The 21,653-nt window shown below is 43.3% G+C and overlaps 1 protein-coding gene across 1 annotated transcript in view; it reads left to right on the top strand.

Moving 5' to 3' along the window:
* TP53BP2 (tumor protein p53 binding protein 2) overlaps nt 1-21,653 on the top strand; it is a 104,389-nt gene that overhangs the window by 13,718 nt on the left and 69,018 nt on the right. The gene's annotated exons all lie outside the window — the stretch shown is intronic.

Here is a 21,653-nt window from a genome sequence, read left to right as displayed (position 1 = left end):
ACCTCCCCCCCAACCCCCGCCTCCCCTCCACCCCCCACCCCCACCTCCACCCTGACAGAGACATGGAGATCAGATTTCCCTGGAGGGTTTGCAGGCTTGCTCTGTATAATGAGAAATGACAGCTGTGGTTGGGGAGCACAAGGTCTGATTTCGATACTAGGTAAAAATATGTGTAACCCCCTTATTGAATGCTTACTAAGAACCGGGTTCTGGGCTAAACCTTTTTTTTCCCCCTTGGACTTCCCTGGTGGCTCAGATGGTAAAGCATCTGCCTACAATGCGGGAGACCTGGGTTCAATCCCTGGGTCTGGAAGATCCCCTGGAGAAGGAAATGGCAACCCACTCCAGTACTCTAGCCAGGAAAATCCCATGGACAGGGAATTCTGGTAGGCTACAAATGGCACCCCACTCCAGTACTCTTGCCTGGAAAAATCCCACGGATGGAGGAGCCTGGTGGGCTGCAGTCCAAGGGGTCACAAAGAGCTGGACATGACTGAGAGACTTCACTTTCTTTCTTTAGTTTTTTTTTTTTTTTGGTTGTGCTGGATCTCAGCTGCAGCTTATGGGATCCAGTTCTCTGACCAAGGATTGAATTCCAGCCCCCTGTGTTGGGAGCTCAGAGTCTTGGCTGCTGGAACACCAGGGAAGTCCTTGAGCTAAATCTTTTGCATGTACTACCTCCCTTGATTTTCACAGTATTGTGAGAGCAAAATAATATTGTTCTCATCTTAAAGCTGAGAAAACTAAAGCTTCCAGAGGTTTCAATAACTTCTCTGATGCGACACTGATAGCCAGTGTCAGAGATGGCTTCCAGTATGGTCCTGTGTGTGACACCGAGTCCATAATTCTAGTCACTCCGCTATGTTTTCTTACAGGAACTGAAGCCCCTGAACACAAAGTTGGCTTTATTCCAGTGGTAGTTAGATAGACTCAGGCTGTCTCTAGTTAAAGAGACTAATTTTCCCTTGCTTGTGGCTGAGAAACAGTTATGATCAGAGACTCAGTGGCTCTTAGATTTCTTAATGAATCAATCTTTTGCTGCATGGCAGTTCTTGGTGCCCTGGAACCAACATGCTCAGTGGAGGTTTTCTTTTTAGCTTGTTGAAATTTCTTCTATTTATGTTTACCCTGTGGACGTGTGCTAAGTCTCTGCAGTCGTGTCTGATGCTTTGCGACCCTTTGGACTGTAGCCCACCAGGCTCCTCTGTTTGTGGGATTCTCCAGGCAAGAATACTGGAGTGGGTTGCCATGCCTTCCTCCCGGGGATCTTCCCAACCCAGGAATCGAAATCTTGTCTCTTATGTCTCCTGAACTGGCAGGCAGGTTCTTTACCACTAGACGTCGATTGCCCTGTACCCCTTTGAAAAAAAAGACAACGAAACTTATTCTCAGACTGACTTAAGATTCATGACTTAGGCTATTGGTGTTAACCACAAGGATCCATTTACTTGATCGCTGTCCATGCAAACATCTCTCGCTGTCCTCAGGTTTAACCAGTTTTTGGTAACATAGGCCCAGCTTACTACTCAGCTTGGTGTTTAGACTTGAGACATCTCCCCAGCATTTCCCTTTCAGGTTGTCTTCTCTGAACCTTATCCCGGCCCCAGACATCCCCGGAGATGATGGTGTCAACTCACCTTCTGCTTCTCAATGTAACTGTGAGGTCCCAGTTTTATCCCAACTTTGCCATCTGGGGGCATCCAGGCTGTTTTCTGGTTCAACAAGTTCTATCAGTGAACCCCAGGTCCAGGATGGTACTCCTTGCTGGATGCAGGTGTGTTCTCCAGGACTCTTCTCAAGAGTGGTTTATAAACCTTTTCGTGGTCACCTAGAAATTTTGATGACCTTCAATTTGGAGAGAGCATCTGCTAGTTAGTGGATACCTATGCATTTGTGTCTATATAAAGAATCAGATAAGCTGATCAAAAGAAGGCCTCATATAATTCCAAGAGATGATGGAGCCCTTCATGAGGGTTTGATGCATCATCTTTGTCCTAATGGCACATTTCAGTTTTTGCAGCCACGAGCTACTAACGAAAGTGACAGACTTGAGGGTCTTCCCTGGTGGTTCAGTGGTTAAGCATCCCCTGCCAATGCAGGGGATATGGGTTCAATCCCTGGTCCAGGAAGATGCCACATGTCACAGGACAACTAAGCCCATGTTCTGCAACTACTGAGCCCGAGCTCTAGAGCCCACGCTCTGCAACAAGAGAAGCCACCACAGTGAGAAGCCCACATATCAAAGCTGGAGAGTAGCCCTCACACTCCTCAACCAGAGAAAGTCTGTGCACAGCAATGAAGACCCAGTACAGCCAAAAAAAAGTGACAAAATTCAGGCCCTCCCACGGCATTGTAGCTGCTGCTGTTACTGCTGCCATGGTTGTCGCTCAGGTCTTCCTCCAAGGTTTCTTTACTTATGGTTAGCAGTGTAGGCTTTAATTCTGCTTCTGGCCAAGATGTACTAATTGGTACTAGCCTAGCCAACCTGCCATAAATAAGCATAAAACTAGGCAAAATATACGCAGCAACTGTTTCAGGCATTTAGCAACAGACACTATAAGGCTTGCACTCATCTCACATGCTAGTAAAGTAATGCTCAAAATTCTCCAAGCCAGGCTTCAACAGTACGTGAACTGTGAACTTCCAGTTGTTCAAGTTGGTTTTAGAAAAGGCAGAGGAATCAGAGATCAAATTGCCAACATCTGCTGGATCATCAAAAAAGCAAGAGAGTTCCAGAAAAACATCTATTTCTACTTTATTAACTATGCCAAAGCCTTTGACTGTGTGGATCACAACAAACTGTGGAAAATTCTGAAGGAGATGGGAATACCAGACCACCTGACCTGCCTCTTGAGAAATCTGTATGCAGGTCAGGAAGCAACAGTTAGAACTGGACATGGAACAACAGACTGGTTCCAAATAGGGAATGGAATATGTCAAGGCTGTATATTGTCACCCTGCTTATTTAACTTATATGCAGAGTACATCATGAGAAATACTGGACTGCATGAAGCACAAGCTGGAATCAAGATTTCCAGGAGAAATATCAATAACCTCAGATATGCAGATGACACCACCCTTATGGCAGAAAGTGAAGAAGAACTAAAGAGCCTCTTGATGAAAATGAAAAAGGAGAGTGAGCTTAAAGCTCAACATTCAGGAAACATAGATCATGGCCTCCGGTCCCATCACTTCATGGGAAATAGATGGGGAAACAGCGGTAACAGTGGCTGACTTTATTTTTCTGGGCTCCAAAATCACTGCAGATAGTGATTGCAGCCGTGAAATTAAAAGACACTTGCTCCTTGGAAGAAAAGTTATGACCAACCTAGACAGCATATTAAAAAGTAGAGACATTACTTTGCCAACAAAGGTCCATCTAGTCAAGGCTATGGTTTTTCCAGTGGTCATGTATGGATGTGAGAGTTGGACTATAAAGAAAGCTGAGCACAGAAGAATTGATGCTTTTGAACTGTGGTGTTGGAGGAGACTCTTGAGAGTCCCTTGGACTGCAAGGAGATCCAACCAGTCCATCCTAAAGGAGATCAGTCCTGGGTGTTCATTGGAAGGACTGATGTTGAAGCTGAAGCTCCAATACTTTGGCCACCTGATGTGAAGAGCGGACTCACTTGGAAAGACCCTGATGCTGGGAAAGATTGAGGGCAGGAGGAGAAGGGGACGACAGAGGATGAGATGGTTGGATGGCATCACCGACTCAATGGACATGGGTTTGGGTGGACTTCGGGAGTTGGTGATAGACAGGGAGGCCTGGCGTGCTGCAGTTCATGGGATCCCAAAGAGTCGGACACGACTGAGCGACTGAACTTAATTTAACCATAAGGCTGTGATTCTTGAGAACAAGGAAGCTCTTGGGGTGAGCCCCACGTGCCCTGCATGTGTGTGTGCTAAATTGTTTCAGTCGTGTCTGAATCTTTCGACACTATGGACTGTAGCCCACCAGGCTCCTCTGTCCATGAGATACTCCAGGCAAGAATATTGGAGTGGGTTGCACGCCCTCATCCAGGCAATCTTTCTGACCCAGGGATTGAACCCGCACCTCCTGCAGCTTCTGCACTGAAGCAGATTCTTTACTACTGAGCCCCTGGGGAAGCCCTCCTTTGCCCTGATTTGGGCAAACTGCATCTGGGGATAATTTGTATGGCATCATGATATAGAGCCCAAACAGAGTCTGGGGGTCCCTCTGAGCTGAGGAAGCAGAGATCAGAGTTTGGGGCTGTGAATGTGGCTGGGAGGCAGGAACTATGGGACATCGACAGGATGGAGTGGAAAGCCCAGAAATATACCCACACATATATAATAAGTTGATTTTTGACAGAAAAGCCAAAATAATCAAATGGGGAAAGGATAGTCTATTTCACTGAAGTCAACTGAATAGCCACATGAAAAAAAAAGAACTTTGACCTTATTTTATCTCATACACACTATAGGTCATGGGCCTAACTGTAAAAAGTAAAATTATAAAATTTCTAGAAGCAAATATAGGAGAGAAATCTTTGAAAGCTTGGGTTAAGCAAGATTTCTTAGGACAGAAAAAGCACAAAACAAAAGCATGATAAATTGAACTTCATCAAAATTATAATTTCTCCTTTTTGAAAGACACCATCAAGAAAATGAAATGACAAGCCACATAATGGGAGAAATAGTCTCAATGCACATGTCTATCAAAGGGCATTTTCCCAGAATATACAAAAATCCTTACAACTCAATAATCATAAGCCAAACAGCCTGAGTAACGGGCTAAAGACTTGGACAGATACTTCACAAAAGAAAATATACACATGGCCAAAAGCACAAGAAGATATTTACCATAAGTAATGAGGCAATATCAATAATCCTTTTTAAAAAAAAATAATTTTATTTATTTATCTATTGGCGGTGCTGGGTCTTAACGACAACATGGACTTTTCTCTAGTTGTGGCCAGCGGGGGCTACTCTCTAACTGTGGCGTGTGGGCTTCTCACTGTGGTGGCTTCTCTCATAGTGGAGCACTGGCTCTAGGGCACTTGGCTGCAGTAGTTCCAGCACGTGGATCCAGTGGTTTCAGCTCCCAGGCTCTAGAGCACAGGCTCAATAGTTGTGGTGCCTGGGCTTAGCTGCTCCAAGGCATGTGGGATCTTCCTGGATCAGGGATTGAACCTGTGTCTCCTGCACTGGCAGGTGGATTCTTTACCACAGAGCCAACAGAGGAGTCCAATACCAAGTATGCTCAAATATGTGGAGCAACTGGAACTCTCGTCCCTTGCTGGCAGGAGTGTAAAGTGGTCTAACTACTTTGGAAAAGAGTTCGGCAATTTTTTATAAAGGTAAACACACAGTAACCAAATGACCCAGCAATTCTATTGCTAGATTTCGAGATATTTACCGAAGATAAATGAAAATACTTGCTCAGAAAAAGATTTATAAATGTTCACAGCAAGCTTATTCATAATAGTCGGATCATGATATAGCCCAAATATCAATCAAAGGATGAAGGGTTTGACAAATAATGGAATGCTACTCAGTAGTAACAAGAATGCACTATTCATACATGCACTAACATGAAGGAATCTCAGAAATATGCAGAACAAAGGGAAACAGACATGAAAGAGTTCAATGCTATCTCATTTTATTTTTCTAACCTTCTAAAACAAAGCCAAACTACCTTTTGGTATAAGAAAATAGATTGGTGGTTGCCAGGTGTGGGAAGATTGATGCAAAGATATAAGAGGCAGGTGAAGAATTATTAACCTTGATTTGATGGCATGGTGGGCTGCCATCTGTGGGGTTGCACAGAGTCGGACACGACTGAAGCGACTTAGCAGTAGTAGTAGCAGTGCCTGGTAAAGAATCTGCCTGCCAATGCAAAAGATATGAGAGTCAGGTTTGATCCCTGGGCTGAGAAGATCCCCTAGATTAGGAAAAGGCAACCCACTCTAGTACTCTTGCTTGGAGAATTCCATGGACAGAAGAGTGTAGAGGGCTACAGTCTATGGGGTCACAAAGAGTCTGACACAGCTGAGCAACTGAGCACGTATGCATGCATACACAAGAGTTTACACATTTGTCAAGACTAAAATGACTGCTCACTTCAGGTATGTGCAATACACTGAATGCAAATTATACCTCAATAAAGTGGACTAAAAAAATAAAGAGCACAGACCTAGCCTAGGTAAGGAGACCTTTGGCTGTTTCTCACTAATGAGTGATCTTGCATGAGTTAGTTATCTAAGTCCAAACTTCTTTATCTGTAAACTGGACTATTAATAGCATCAATTTCATAGGGTCATGGTGAGGATTTCATAAGATATAATGTGTTGTTTTAGGATCTGGCATGAAATTTAAAATCAGAAGTATTGGGCTGGCTGAAAAGTTTGTTTGGATCTTTCTGTAACAGCTTACAAAGAAAGCCCAAAGAAACTTTTAGCCAACTGAATAGTTCCTACTACTACTATTCATGGATTGTTTTTCCATGAAGTTTTTTTTTCCCCTCTAATCAACTCATGAAAGAATGTGGTTCACGATTCATCTCGTTTTTAGAAGGGCTGACTCTGTAGATCTCAGAGGAGATCTGTATCTTTGCCCATCACCCACAGATCACACCAGCAGAACATACAAATCACACCCTGGAAAAGCACCTTTTTAAAAATGCCAACTATCAGCAGGAAAATTGGGCTAATCTTCCTCCCCTGGCTGAGCTGGAATAGAAAGTTCTGTGTGCCTGGATACAGAGGAGAGGTCCAGCCCTTCAGGACTAAGTGAGATTTCTTTGGGTTATGCCATTAAACCCAGGCTGACCTGCCTTACAGTGGGCTTATTTGACCCAGCAAGGTGTTAGAAAACTTGTCGCTCTTGGATTCACAGGTGGTGTTTCATTTTGATGCCCTCTGTCTATGACAGCTTGCTTGGCAACTTGAGCCTCCCCTGCCCACAGTTTGGCTCTCTGCCACTTACCCGATGATGACTATCTCAGCAACAGCTCCCGTCTACCACCCTCTCCCGTGTGTGCACTGGTTTCGTCACACCTGACCAGCCAACCCTGCACAATCTCCTGCAGAAACTCTCACCCAGATGGCTCCTGCCTGCCAAGGGCTCGTCTCATGGAGCCTCCAGAAGTAAGGGGCCCTCCACACTGAGTACTTCTCTGCTGGTATCCGTGAGAAACTGGAAGAATTTTGGACATTAAGTTTATCTGAGCTCCTAATCTGAAGTATTAGAGCTGCCTCCCATTACCCCCAAGGGATTTCAGTCTGCGATAAGAACTGTGAATGCATAATGGGCTGAGGTTAAGATCAGGGTTAGATGAAGCTGGGTTTGATACAGCTTGTGCAATACAACGCCTTGTTTGTCTTGGGACCTCCTCTCTGAGAGAAGCCTTTCTGCTTACGAGACTTCTATTCTGACTTTTGTATTCCGTGTGTTCCTTTTTCTTTGGATTTTCTTTGGGTTGTTCAAGTTAAAAACACACTTCTACATGTTGATGACAACAGGTAGAACATTTGATTTGTTCCTTCAGGCAATTAGTTTAGTGGTAGTATGTGGGCTGTGGCTGTAGGCAGAGCTAGATGTGACTGTCCTCTGTGCATCTGTGCTGGTTGTTGTCTGTATGACTTGGGGTAAGATCCCCTGCTTCAACCTCCCTGGCTTTCCTCTTGCTCATCAAACATGCCAGGCTCACTTCTTCCTCAGGGTCTTTGCAGGGGTTCTTTCCTCTGCCCGGGACCCTCTTCATTCAGATCTTCTGAAGATAGTTTCATTTAGATCTCAGTTCAAACATCATCCCCTTCAGACAGAACTTTCCGGACCACCATTTCTAAAGTGCTCACTCCACTCCAGTCACTTACATTGTCTTAATTTCTTCATAACATCTGTCCTATGTACTTCTTTATCATCTGCCTCCTCCATTAGAACAAAAACTTCTAGAGAGCGGAGCAGGTACTTTCCTTCCTATCACTGTATTTCTAGAGCTTAGAGTTGTACTGCACAGGATTTCCCTGGCGCTGCAGCAGATAAGAATCCACCTGCTGATACAGGGGACACAGGTTCGATCTCTGGTCTGGGAAGATTTCACATGCTGCAGGGAAGCTGGGCCTGTGTGCCGCAACTACTGAAGCCCACGCGCCTGGAGCCTGTGTTCTGCAGCAAGAGACACCACCACAATGAGAAGCAGGTGCCCTGCATTGAAGAGTAGCTCCCACTCACAGCAAAGCCCCTGCAAAGCAATGAAGACCCAGTGCAGCCGAAATAATGACTTGTACCTGCATATACATAGTATACAACAGAAGACTCTACACATGGACATAGCCAGATGGTCAATACTGAAATCAGATTGATCATATTATTTGCAGCCAAAGATGGAAAAGCTCTATACAGTCAGCAAAAACAAGACCGGGAGATGACTGTGGTTCAGATCATGAACTCCTTATTGCCAATTTCAGACTTAAATTGAAGAAAGTAGGGAAAACCACTAGACCATTCAGGTATGACCTAAATCAAATCCCTTATGATTATACAGTGGAAGTGAGAAATAGATTTAAGGGATTAGATCTGATAGAGTGCCTGATGAACTATGGACGGAGGTTCGTGACATTGTACAGGAGACAGAGATCAAGACGATCCCCATGGAAAAGAAATGCAAAAAGGCAAAATGGTTGTCTGAGGAGTGACAAGTAGCTGTGTCACTTACAAATAGCTTATAAATAGCTTACAAATAGCTATGTAAAGAAGAGAACCGAAAGGCAAAGGAGTAAAGGAAAGATATAACTACCTGAATGCAGAGTTCCAAAGAAGAGCAAGGAGAGATAAGAAAGCCTTCCTCTGTGATCAATGCAAAGAAATAGAGGAAAACAATAGAATGGGAAAGAATAGAGAGCTCTTCGAGAAAATTAGAGATACCAAGGGAACATTTCATACAAAGATGGGCACAATAAAGGACAAAAATGGTATGGACCTAACAGAAGTAGAAGATATTAAGAAGAGGTGGCAAGAATACACAGAAGGACTATACAGAAAAGATCTTCATGACCCAGATAATCACGATGGTGTGATCACTCACCTAGAGCCAGACATCCTGGAATCTGAAGTCAAGTGGGTCTTAAGAAGCATCACTACGAACAAAGCTAATGGAGGTGATGGAATTCCAGTTGAGCTATTTCAAATCCTAAAAGATGATGCTGTGAAAGTGCTGCACTCAATATGCCAGCAAATTTGGAAAACTCAGCAGTGGCCACATGACTGGAAAAGGTCAGTTTTCATTCCAATCCCAAAGAAAAGGCAATGCCAAAGAATGCTCAAACTACCGCACAATTGCACTCTCTCACACGCTAGCAAAGTAATGCTCAAAATTCTCCAAGACAGGCTTCAACAGTACGTGAACCGTGAACTTCCAGATGTTCAAGCTGGATTATAAAAGGCAGACGAACCAGAGATCAAGTTCCCAACATCTGTTGGATGATAGAAAAAGCAAGAGAGTTCCAGAAAAACATCTACTTCTGCTTTATTGACTATGCCAAAGCCTTTGACTGTGTGGATCACAACAAACTGGAAAATTCTTCAAAAGATGGGAATACCAGACCACCTGACCTGCCTCCTGAGAAATCTGTATTCAGGTCAAGAAGCAAGAATTAGAACTGGACATGGAACAGCGGAGTGGTTCCAAATTGAGAAAGGAGTACATCAAGGCTGTATATTGTCACCCTGCTTATTTAACTTATATGCAGGGTACATCATGAGAAATACTGGACTGGATGAAGCACAAGCTGGAACCAAGATTTCTGGGAGAAATATCAATAACTTCAGATATGCAGATAACACTATACTTATGGCAGAAAGGGAAGAACTAAAGACCCTCTTAAGAAAGTGAAAGAGGAGAGTGAAAAAATAGGCTTAAAACTCAACATTCAGGAAAACTAGGATCATGGCATCTGGTCCCATCATTTCATGGGAAATAGATGGGGAAACAGTGGAAACAGTGACAGACTTTATTTTTGGGGGCTTCAAAATCACTGCAGATGGTGACTGCAGTCATGAAATTAAAAGACACTTGCTTCTTGGAAGAAAAGTTATGACCAACCTAGACAACATATTCAAAAGCAGAGACATTACTTTGCCAACAAAGTAGTCTAGTCAAAGCTATGGTTTTTCCAGTAGTCATGTATGGATGTGAGAGTTGGACTATAAAGAAAGCTGAGTGCCGAATAATTGATGCTTTTGAACTGTGGTGTTGGAGAAGACTCTTGAGAGTCCCTTGGACTGCAAGGAGATCCAACCAGTCCATTCTAAAGGAAATGAGTCCTGAATATTCATTGGAAGGACTGATGCTAAAGCTGAAGCTCCAATACTTTGGCCACCTGATGTGAAGAACTGACTCATTTGAAAAGACCCTGATGCTGGGAAAGACTGAAGGCGGGTGGAGAAGGGGATAACAGAGGATGAGATGGTTGGATGGCATCCCCAACTCAATGGACATGAGTTTGAGTAAACTCCGGGAATTGGTGATGGACAGGGAAGCCTGGTGTGCTGCAGTCCATGCGGTCGCAAAGAGTCGGACATGACTGAGTGACTGAAGTGAACTGAGCATTTAGTAAGTGCACAATAAATGGTGGACTTAGTTATTATAATTTCTACCCACATTTCCCCCTTCACCAGTTTCACCAGTTTCTGATCAAGGGCCCAGATCAAGTCTGTTGGTATATTTTATACTGCTATGCATATAGTAGACACTCAATTTCACTTAGTTTAAATGAAGTAAAATTTACTATTTAACCAGCGATTCAAATAAATGAAATAGAAAATACAAACCCTTCAGGTAAGTTCATCTTTTAGACTCAGCTCCTGAGCCCTTCTCTCTGAGTGTTTTCCAGACTGTCCTAACCTGGGAGGGTCAAGGGCTTAGGTACAAACAGTTCCCCATGCCAACTTCAACCATTGCACCTGTGTGTTAGATTTCATGCATGGCTCATAATGATGCACATACTAGGCTGTATATGCTCTGAGTCCCACTTACCTTTATATCCTCACTGGCTGGTCTGGTGCCCCAGGCACTCAGGGTAGAAGTGCTGAAGGAAAGGAGACCATAAAGGAAAGTAGGTTAAGAATGCAGACTCTGGACTCAAGTACCTTGGCTCAAATCCTAGCTTCTGCAGTGCACCCTGCTGTGAGGCTTCTGACAGTTTACTTAAACTCTCTGGGCCTCAGACTCCTTGCCCTTAAGACAGGATAACAGAAGTACCAACTTCACAATTATTGCGGAGATTAACTAGTTTAAGATTCCCCTATGTGTAGCTTTCTGGAGAAGGCAATGGCACCCCACTCCAGTATTCTTGCCTGGAAAATCCCATGGGCGGAGGAGCCTGATAGGCTGCAGTCCATGGGGTCGCTAAGAGTCGGATATGACTGAGCGACTTCACTTTCACTTTTCACTTTCATGCATTGGAGAAGGAAATAGGAACCCACTCCAGTGTTCTTGCCTGGGGAATCCCAGGGACCGGGGAGCCTGGTGGGCTGCCATCTATGGGGTCTCACAGAGTCGGACACGACTGAAGTGACTTAGCAGCAGCAGCAGCAGCAGCATGTGTAGGCTTCAGTCCTATATCTGTATCTCATTTCATTGTATCCTGTATCCCAGACAGTTCATGGCTCATAGTAGACATTCAGTAGTGTTTATTGAATTAAACAGAAAAGCTGTGTATAAATTGAAAGGTATAAATACCTACCTGTTCAGGAGACAAAAGAGACTAGGTATGAATCCTGGGTCAAGAAGATCCCCTGGAGGAGGGCATGGCTACCCACTCCAGCATTCTTGCCTGGAGAATCCCATGGACAGAGGAGCCTGGCGGGCTACAGTCCATGGGGTCACAAAGAGTTGGACACGACTGAAATGACTTAGCACACACACAAAGGCATATTTAAATGGACTACGAGACCTTGCTGTAGTTGGTCCCGAAAGCATGCCTTAATTGATTTTTTTCAATTGCATGTTTATTCTATTAGATGTGGTAAATGTGAAGTGTATTTGAAATGAGATTTCCACTTTTCCCCCAAACCAATTTATAAACACTTTCAGAGAACAAATTACTTAAAGAAAAAAAAATAATCTTTAGTGCTTACAGCTTGGGGATTCATTAATTTGAAGTGAAAATTCTCTCTAACCAGATAATACTCTCTTTTTTCAGTTTTATTGTCTTCTAAGTATACCTTCTCTGTGGGTCTTTTTTAAAGCTTCCTCTGGGGCTTAACAAGAGCACTAAGAACTGAGTTCAGCCAAGACTTTTAGAAATGAGTGTTCTCAACTGTCAATTAATAACTAACTTCAGTGTTGCAAATAATTGGTACTGAAACTGAGTTATGGACTTCACATAAATGGGGTTTAAATGACAGTACAGAAAATCCAATTCATTTCTCATTCAATTGGTTATCTTTAGCTATTGGCAAAAAATTTATAGTAGCAACATGATTGCATTCATTCAATACTTGACAATGAAACATTGTGTGCTAGGCTAAAAGGAATATCAAAAACTTTAAGAATTGGTCCTTTCCCCAAAGGAACTTTGGTCATGAATCTGTAAAACCACAGTGGTTTTCATGGGCACTCTTGAAAAATATTTGAATAAATCCCAAATTTAAAAATCATTTTAAACAGACCATTTAAAATGGTTTTAAATAGAACTGACTAGACCTCAGGTCATTCTGGGCTAACATAGAGTATTTTAATAAAGACCAGGAGGAAATACATGTACTTTTCTCACAGTGAAATAAAAACCCATCTGCACTGGGGAGAAAGCCACAGCAGGCTCTGTTGATGGCCAATGTCCTTGGTGACATCTCAGCACTTAAAAGTGTCCATTTTCAGCATTTCAGGCTAGACTTCTCTTGCTTGCTCACTAACTTTCTGAAATCTCATCAGGTGGACTGACTTTCTTTTCAAATGCTGTGCAGTAATTATCAATAGAGTCATTCTACGGATGATGACATCATAGACAATCAGCAGAAGGGCAAGCACCTCAGTTTGTTTTTCAGCAATGGATTTTATTTAGTTCCATAGATCCTTTGACTCTGACTCAACTGGAACATTTTATAGGCATTTATGAGATGGCTTTTTGGGGTGATGAGTATACTGTATGGCCATAGGATTGGAAAACTGTACAATTATGGCTGTTACAGATAGTTAAGTACTGAATTGTGTCATCCCCTCATTCATATTTTGAAGCACTGCCACCCTCCCTTCCACACTCCCATCCCCGCCAAAGCTCCCCTCCATGTGATGATATTTGAGGGTGGGGCTTTGGGGAGATAATTAGGTTTAGCTCAAGTCTTAAAGGTGGAGCCCTCATGATGGGATTCTCCCTCTTATAGGAAGAGACACCAGAGAGTTTGCTTCCTCTTTCTGTCTCTGCTGTGTGTGGATAAATGCTAAGACATAGTTTGCCAGCTAGGAAGAGGGCCCTTACCTGGAAACCAAACTGGCTGACACCTTGGTCTTGGACTTCCCAGCCTTCAGAACCATTAAAAAAAAAAAAAAAAAAGTAAACTCCTATAGTGTAAGCCACTTATTCTATGCTATTTTGTTATGGCAGCCTGAGCTGACTAATGCACTGGCTTTAATCACATGCACTGCAGACAAATGAACAATTCATTTATTCACTCTTTTGTTCATTCAAACACACTGGGCCCTATTTTAAGTACTGAAGAATCAGTGGTAAACAAGGATGAGTTGAAATTCCTACCCTATGGTTCAAAGTCTTGTGAGAGAGAAAGCATTAATTGAATGACACTTGAAACACAAATCATCTGAATATCCTGTGGTGACACATGGCATAAAGGTGAGGTCCTCAGAGTATGCTGCCATATGTCCTGGAGGAAGCACAGAGGGGGAAAGGGATTGAAAAAGGATGGTGCGGCTGAGTCTCAGGAAGGGAGGGGACTGTGGTACCTGTTAAGGAGAGGGGATGGGCGGGGACAGACAATCAGGGCTTGGAGGCAATGTTAAGGAAAGACTCTAAGTAGGGCTGTCTACGATAAGACAAGTGAGAAATGGTGGTGGCTTTAACAGGGTGGTGGTGGTGATGGAAAATGGGGAGTTTGAAGAAATGTTTAAGAAATAGAATGAACAGGGGACTTCCCTGGTGGTGGTCGAGTGGTTAACACTCCATGCTTCCATGGCGGGGGATATGGGTTTGATCCCTGGTTGGAGAATAAGATCCTACATGCCACATGGCATGCCCCCCCCCCCAAAAAAAATATATATCCAAAAACGGAAAGAGAATGAACAGAGTTTGATGACTGAATACATGTTGGAGATAAGGAAGAAATAAAGTTAAGCATGATTCCTGAGTTATTGGCTTGAGAAAATGGATGAACACGTGTGCCATTCACAGAGACAGAACATACTGGGGAGAAAGACTATACCTTTGGTTTTAGAGCAGTTGAACTTGCAATACTTTGAGACAGCCAAGAGGAAACATCTAATGGACAGCTGGATATAACTGAATATAGATATTCAGCACTCTTCAGTAGAACTTTCTGTAATGATGGAACTATTCTGTATCTATATTGTTCACTATTTTAATCACTACTGGCCACTTACATTTGAATGAATTAAGGTTAAAATTTTAGTTTCTCAGTTGCACTAGCCACATTTCAAAGGCTCAGTAGCTATATATAGTTAGTGACTTTGCCCCTGGATAGCTAAGTTCTAGAGCCCAGAGAAGCAGTCTGGTTTGGAAATACAAAAATTCACACCATGTGTATATGAGGTTTAAGACTGAGGATAAGATTGTCTAGGAAGAAGGCAGTCAGTGAAAAAAGAAAATAGCTAGGATTGAGCCTTAAGGACCTTCAACATGTAAAGGCTGGTAAGGAGGAAGGAATCTTCAAAAGACACAGAGAACAGACTTCCCTGGCAGACCAGTGTTTGGAGTTTGCCTTCCAATGCAGGGGATACTGGTTCGACTCCTGGTTGTGAAGCTAAGATCCCACATGCCTGGTGGCCAAAAAACCAAAATGTAAAACAGAAGCAATATTGTAACAAATTCAATAAAGAATTTAAAAATGGTCCACATGAAGAAAAATCTTGGAAAAAAAAAAAAAGACAGAGAAGAAGCAGGGAGAGAATTAGGAGGAAAACCACGAGAACACTGTCCTAAAAGGCAAGGGAGAGGGGTGTTTTGGGGTTTCCCAGGTAGCTCAGCGGTAAAGAATCTGCCTGCAATGCAGAAATCACAGGAGACATAGGTTTGATCCCTGGGTCGGGAAGATCCCCTGGAGAAGAGAATGGCTACCACTCCAGTATTCTTGCCTGGAGAATTCCATGGACTGAGGAACCTGGCAGGCTACATTCCATAGGGTCTCAAAGAGTCAGCACAACTGAAGTGACTTAGCATGCAAAGAGGTGTTTTGAAAGGGAGAGAATGAGCCATGGCTCCATGCTGGTGGAAGATCAAGAAAGAGGAAGACTGAAAATGTTCATTGCATCAGTGGAATAGAGGTCACCAGTGACTGCAGCAAAAGCTCTTTCAGAAGAGGGATGGAGTTGGAAGGCAGACTGGGTGCGGGAGTGGGAGGTGGAGTATGGAAAGAGAAATGACAACAGAAGCTAAGAAACCCGGAGCTCCTAGTTCCATGACTTTCAGTAAGCAAGGAATTATTTAAACCAAATCAAGGTACACAGATATATGTTTTCAAAGCTCTGAGTTTATCTTGCCAAGTTAACAATGGAGAATATTTTTTCCATGTATTTGGGGAGGTATTGTTTCTCCTTTCTACCCTGACTGTCTTGGAAAGTAGGTATGAGTTGCTGCTGCTGCTGTGTCGCTTCAGTCATGTGCAATTCTCTAGGCAAGAACACTGGAGTGGGTTGCCATTTCCTTATCCAGTGCATGAAACTGAAAAGTCAAAGTGAAGTCGCTCAGTCGTGTCCGACTCTTAGCAACCCCATGGACTGCAGCCTACCAGGCTCCTCCGTCCATGGGATTTTCCAGGCAAGAGTACTGGAGTGGGGTGCCATTGCCTTCTCCTAGGTGTGAGCTAGACCAAGCAAAAGCTGGGAGGCCATGTATGGAGTATTCTTTACCCTAATAGCAAGAGTAAGCAATGGAAGGGTTTTCTTAAAAACTTTTTTATTATCCAGAATTTAGAGTAAACACAAGAAGACAGAAAAGCATAATTAACTTTGATGTGCATTTATCACCTGGCTCCAATGTTCTTCAGCCCTCAACTCTACCCTATCCATGCGCCCATCCCCTTGGATTAAAGACTTTTAAGCATGGGAGTGACACAATTACACTTCTGTTACAAAGATCATCCTTATTGCTCTTAGAGCAGGAGTGGCAAATTTCCTCTTTAAAGGGCCAGATAATATTTTAGGCTTCGCAGGCCATACAGTCTCTACCACAACTACCCAACTCCCCTGTTGTGGTGTGAAAGCAGCCACAGACAATATGTAAACAAGTAAGTGTGACTGTGTTCCAATAAAACTGTCCTTAAGGACACTGAAATTGGAATTTTGTACAATTTTTATGTGTCACAAAGTGTTCTTCTTTTGCTTCCTCCCCTCTGCCCTGAGCATTAAAAAAAAAAAAAAAAAATGTAAAAACCATTTTGCTCATCGGCAATACAAAAACTGGAGGAGGATAGATTTGGCCAGTTATCTGCCACCTCCTAGGGTGGAGGGTGGACTGGAGGGGCCAGGGCAGAAAGCCCCGCTGAGGCTATTGCAGGGGTCAAGAACACAACCTCACTATGCCCAGCAAAGAGAAAAGAGAGCATGGTAAATACTGACTTGTTTTGTGGTTTTGTCTAGTTCGTTTAGTTGCTCTGTTGTTTCCGACTCTTTTGTGATCCCGTGGACTACAGCCTGCCAGTCTCCTCTGTCCAAGGAATTTTCTAGGAAAACTAGAGTGGGTTGCCATTTCCTTCTTCAGGGGATCTTCCTGACCCAGGTGTCAAATCCCTGTCTCCTGCATTGGCAGGTGGGTTCTTTACCACTGAATCACCAGGGAAGCCCAAACACCGATTAAGTACCATCAGTTTTACATTTATTGAGTACCTGTTATGGCCTAGGCACAACATTAAGGCTGAAGATACACAGATTTGCCACTGAGTAAATAGATGAATAGATTTTGCCACTGAGTCTACCTGGAGAGACAGATATATTTTTCTATATCATATAGTAAGTACAACAATACATACATTTTATATATACATATATAGGGCTATGGAATATAGATGAGATATTGATTAATTCTGGTGGAGAAACAGCAAACATGAGTTGCAAGAATGACATTTAGGTAGGCACTTAAAAGGCTAGCAGAAGTAGGATGAGGGGGGAGATAGTCAAAGCAATGAGAAAAGCATGGATGGCATTAAGGAGGCTTGAAATGGAAGCTTCTGTCCCATCTCTGTCTTTTGGTTACTGTTAATTTAAAGAGAATGCAGGAGAGAACCAGATAAATTTGATAGGAGTATCTGAGGTTTCAAGAAGGAGCATAATGGGTAGAACATCAAATGGTCCCACATGATACATCCAGACTGTGGCTACATCTTCTACCTCCCTGACCACTCTCCTCCTCACTCACTCAAGGCCAGGCACATTGGCCTTTGTTGCTGTTTCTTTAATTGCACACTCTATGGGGTCACACAGAGTCGGATATGACTGAAGCGACTTAGCAGCAGCAGCAGCAGCAGCCTCAGGCTCTTCCACTGCCTAGAGTCTGATTTTGTCCTTCACTTCATCCATAAGAGGCCTTTTCTAAGCACTATACCCAAAACAGACTTTACCCTCTTTTGTGTACCTAGCTGTTCCCCATCCCTGACCCAAAGCATTTATTATAACCTCATTCATTTATTGTCTAACTCCCTGACGTGAACACAAGCTTCATGAAGGCAGAGTCTTTGTTTTGTAGGCTGTTGTAGCTCTAGAGTCTAGAACAGTGCCTGGCAAAATACAGGCACACAGTTGTAAAGTGAATCCACAGGAACTTCCTTGGTGGTCCAGTGGCTAAGATTCTGCACTTCAAATGCAGGGGGCCTGGGTTTGATCCCTTTCACTTTTCACTTTCATGCACTGGAGAAGGAAATGGCAACCCACTCCAGTGTTCTCGCCTGGAGAATCCCAGGGACGGGGGAGCCTGGTGGGCTGCCGTCTCTGGGGTCGCAAAGAGTCGGACACAATTGAAGTGACTTAGCAGCAGCAGCAGCAGGGAACTAGATTCCACATGCCACAGCTAAGAGTTTCTTTGCCTTCTGCCACTTAAGATCCTGCAAAGAAGATAGAGGGTCCTGAGTGCTGCAACTAAGATCCAGTGCAGCCAAACAGAATAAATAATTTTCTTTTTTTTTAAAGAAAAGAATCCACAGTAGGAGAGGGAAGGCGAGGAAGAACGCAGAGAAGGCCACATAGGTTGGATGTGGAGAAAATGATATTGCAGGAGTGTAGTGCAAGCCCCAGTAGCCTCAATATCATTGGGTAAGGAAGATGGGAGTTCATCTCCTGAGGGGGAGAGAGAGGGATGCAAGGTTTGCCACACTGTGGGAAACGGGAAAGAAAGTAACATGGGGAGGAAGTTGGGAACACAAACATCTGAACTCAAGCCAAACAGGTAATTGTACTGTGCCTGGGGGTGAGGTGAGATCCAAAGAGAAGACAGCAGCTCCCCACCCAGCGAGTGGTGATTTATCTTTCTCAGAGTTGACTGCAGAATTATCGAGTTAGGAGAACGATAGGTTCTCCACGAATAAGCAGGTGAGAGTGGGCATGAAGAAAGAGATGGAAGGAAGAAAACAGCTTATCTGAGAGCTCAGTATGATGGCACAGAATTTGAACAAATGAAACCAAAGCACAGACAAGGTTTCTTTGGTTTCATGCTTCTATGCTAAAAAAAAAAAAAAAGGAAGAGAAAGAAAACAAAACAAAACTCTCAAACAGAAACATACCTGCTCTTTGGCAGCAGGGAATTCTCAATTGGCTGGAAGTAGGTTTCGGGACACACTGCCAGGTGCTATCCCCTTTTCTTTCCTGTTCTTGGGAGAAACAAGCAGCAAAACAGCCCGTTCGTGAAAAAAAGGCAGTAAAAAAATAGACCCGGGCCATCATATCCCAATTCTTCTCTCCTTTCTTCTACTTTGGTTATTATTTTATTAATAAGTCAGGGCTGCCAATGCTCCCTCTAAATATAATTTACTATTGTGTGTGACCAGTAACACACAGTGTTTTTTGGATATGAAGGAGAGATGTTTTCTCATTGTTGAGAATGGGAGGTTTAGTGATTGATACCCAGAATTCTTTCTCTGGATGACCTAGATCGTGGTCGTTTCTGAGACTTTATTTGTAGTTGTTTCTGATATTTCTTTGCATGCAAGAAAATAATGAAAGTCAGTGGAATATGAGATAGGTTTTTTCGGTTATATAGTCCCTGCAGGTTGCCAATAGGCAGTCTTGGTTCCCATAAATGTGCTAAAATCCAAGATTAGGGCTTTTTAAAATTAAGATTCTCAAATTTAACGATTGCCTCTTCCTGCAACATGCTCCACTCAGGGTTTTTCTCAGTCTTGGTGGGTAGCAATTTCCATTCTTTAGGACAAAAGCCTTGGACTTCTCTTTGACTTTTTACTCTCCTATTCCATATCTACCTTGTCACAAAATTCTATGAGTTTGACCTTCAAAATACATCTCACATCTGACTACTTTTTACAATGTTCACCATTACTGCCCAAGCCACTTTCATCTTTTTCTTGGATTATTGCAAGCTCTTCCTACAGGTTCTCTGCTAAACTTTCAGTCTGTTTACCACAGCAGCTAGTGTGATTCCATTAAAACAGAAGTCATATCATGGTAGCCATTGGTTAAATTTTTTCTATGACTTAACCACTTCACTCAGAGTAAGAGCCAAAGTTCTTATAATGGCTCGTAAGGCTGTACATTATCTGGCTCTTTATTTCACTCTACCTCATCTTCTGCTTCTGTCTACCTTATCCAGTCCGCTCTAGCCATCCAGGCTTCCTTGAGGGTCCTGGAAACACCAAGTAGGCTCCTACCTCAAGGCCTTAGCACTGGCTGTTCCCTCTGCTTGGAAGCCTTCATGAAGGCTGCAGTTTACTCCTTCAAGTCTGTGCTCACATATCATCTTTTCAGTGAGGTCTACCTCGACCACTTGATTTAAAATTTCACCTGCATGCCTCATCCCCTTAATTTTTGTCTTATATTTGGTCATTTTTTTTTGGACTGGCTGAGATAATTGGTAATTTATGTAAATATTAATTATTAATATACTCAGCTACTGATTTTACTGTCCACCTAATTTTGTTGTCTTCATTAATGTATCCCTATACTTAGAAGAATACTCAGCATGTAGTAAATATTAGACAAATATTTACTGAATAAAAGGATGAATTTCCTTTACAATTTAGGACAATCCTCTTAAAATAACTAGGCTTTACACTGGATTTTTGGAGAATTTTTGATTCTAATTGAATTAGCCATAGCTTAATATATTAGTATTTCCAGATATGTAGCTGGGATAAGAAGGCTAAGAGTTTGATGATGGAGATTCTTGTTAGCGATATATTGGACTATAAGACTCTTGAGAGTCCCTTGGACATCACACCAATCAATCCTGAAGGAAATCAACCCTGAGTATTCACTGGAAGGACTGATGCTGAAGCTGAAGCTCCAATATTTTGACCTGATGTGAAGAGTCAACTCATTGGAAAAGGCCATGATACTGGGAAAGATTGACGGCAGGAGGAGAACAGGGCGACAGAAGATGAGATGGTTGGATGGCATCATCGACTCAATGGGTATGAGTTTGAGCAAGCTCTGGGAGCTGGTGATGGACAGGGAATCCTGGCGTGCTGCAACCCATGGCGTCCCACAGAGTTGGACACGACTGAGCGACTGACCAACAATATTGGACTAAGAAAGATCTGTCCATGCTTGAGGCTAGGTGAATGCAGGGGCTTTATTCCACTTAATCTCGCTCACAAGGACAATTTAAACAGAACTACAGTTTCCTGTAGTTAGGGTTCCAGGAATCTGTGTCCTTGGAAGGTGGAAGAAGGTGCCTAAACCAGCTCTGCTGCTCTTTCAAAATGAGCCACTGCAATTCTCCTAGGCAAAGGGAGCAGAGTGTGTGGCCATTTCCGAGACTGTCCTGAGGGTGTAACGAGTACCCTTCAGAGAGGAAATCCAGGACTTTTTAGAATAGCAGAAAAAGAAGCTCCTCGGAAAGCTGCTTCAAACTTTTTTTGGTTTTATTTACTTATTTTTATTGTGGTAAAACAAACAAAATTGATCATTTTAGTTATTTTTGAATGTTCGGGGTTTTGTTGTTTGTTTTTAGTTACAGAAAGTCACACAGAGTTCTAAATTAGAGTTTGGGCGATGCAGAAGAGAGGGAAGGCGACAGCCCGAGGACTCCTCCACCAGGAACTCTCGGAATGCAGTGCCGGCTGAGACGGACCCGCCGATCTCCATTTTGCTGGGACCGGGCCGTCGCCGGAGCCTCCAGGGACCTCGGCCACTCCAGCCCCGCGGCTGGGTCCTCCCAGGAGCTACGGTCGTCTGGCTCCGGCCGAGGCCGGCGGCGGTGCTCCGGGGAGGAACCGTCCAGGTGCCGAGTTTCCGCCCAGGATTCAGCCCCCACTCCCCCCGCTTTCCCCCA

This window comes from Bison bison, unplaced genomic scaffold (genome assembly GCF_000754665.1).
Source record: "Bison bison bison isolate TAMUID 2011002044 unplaced genomic scaffold, Bison_UMD1.0 scf7180017864317, whole genome shotgun sequence".
NCBI lineage: Eukaryota > Metazoa > Chordata > Mammalia > Artiodactyla > Bovidae > Bison > Bison bison.
Note: the sequence above shows the minus strand (reverse complement) of the source record. Positions and strands in the feature narration are given on the sequence as shown.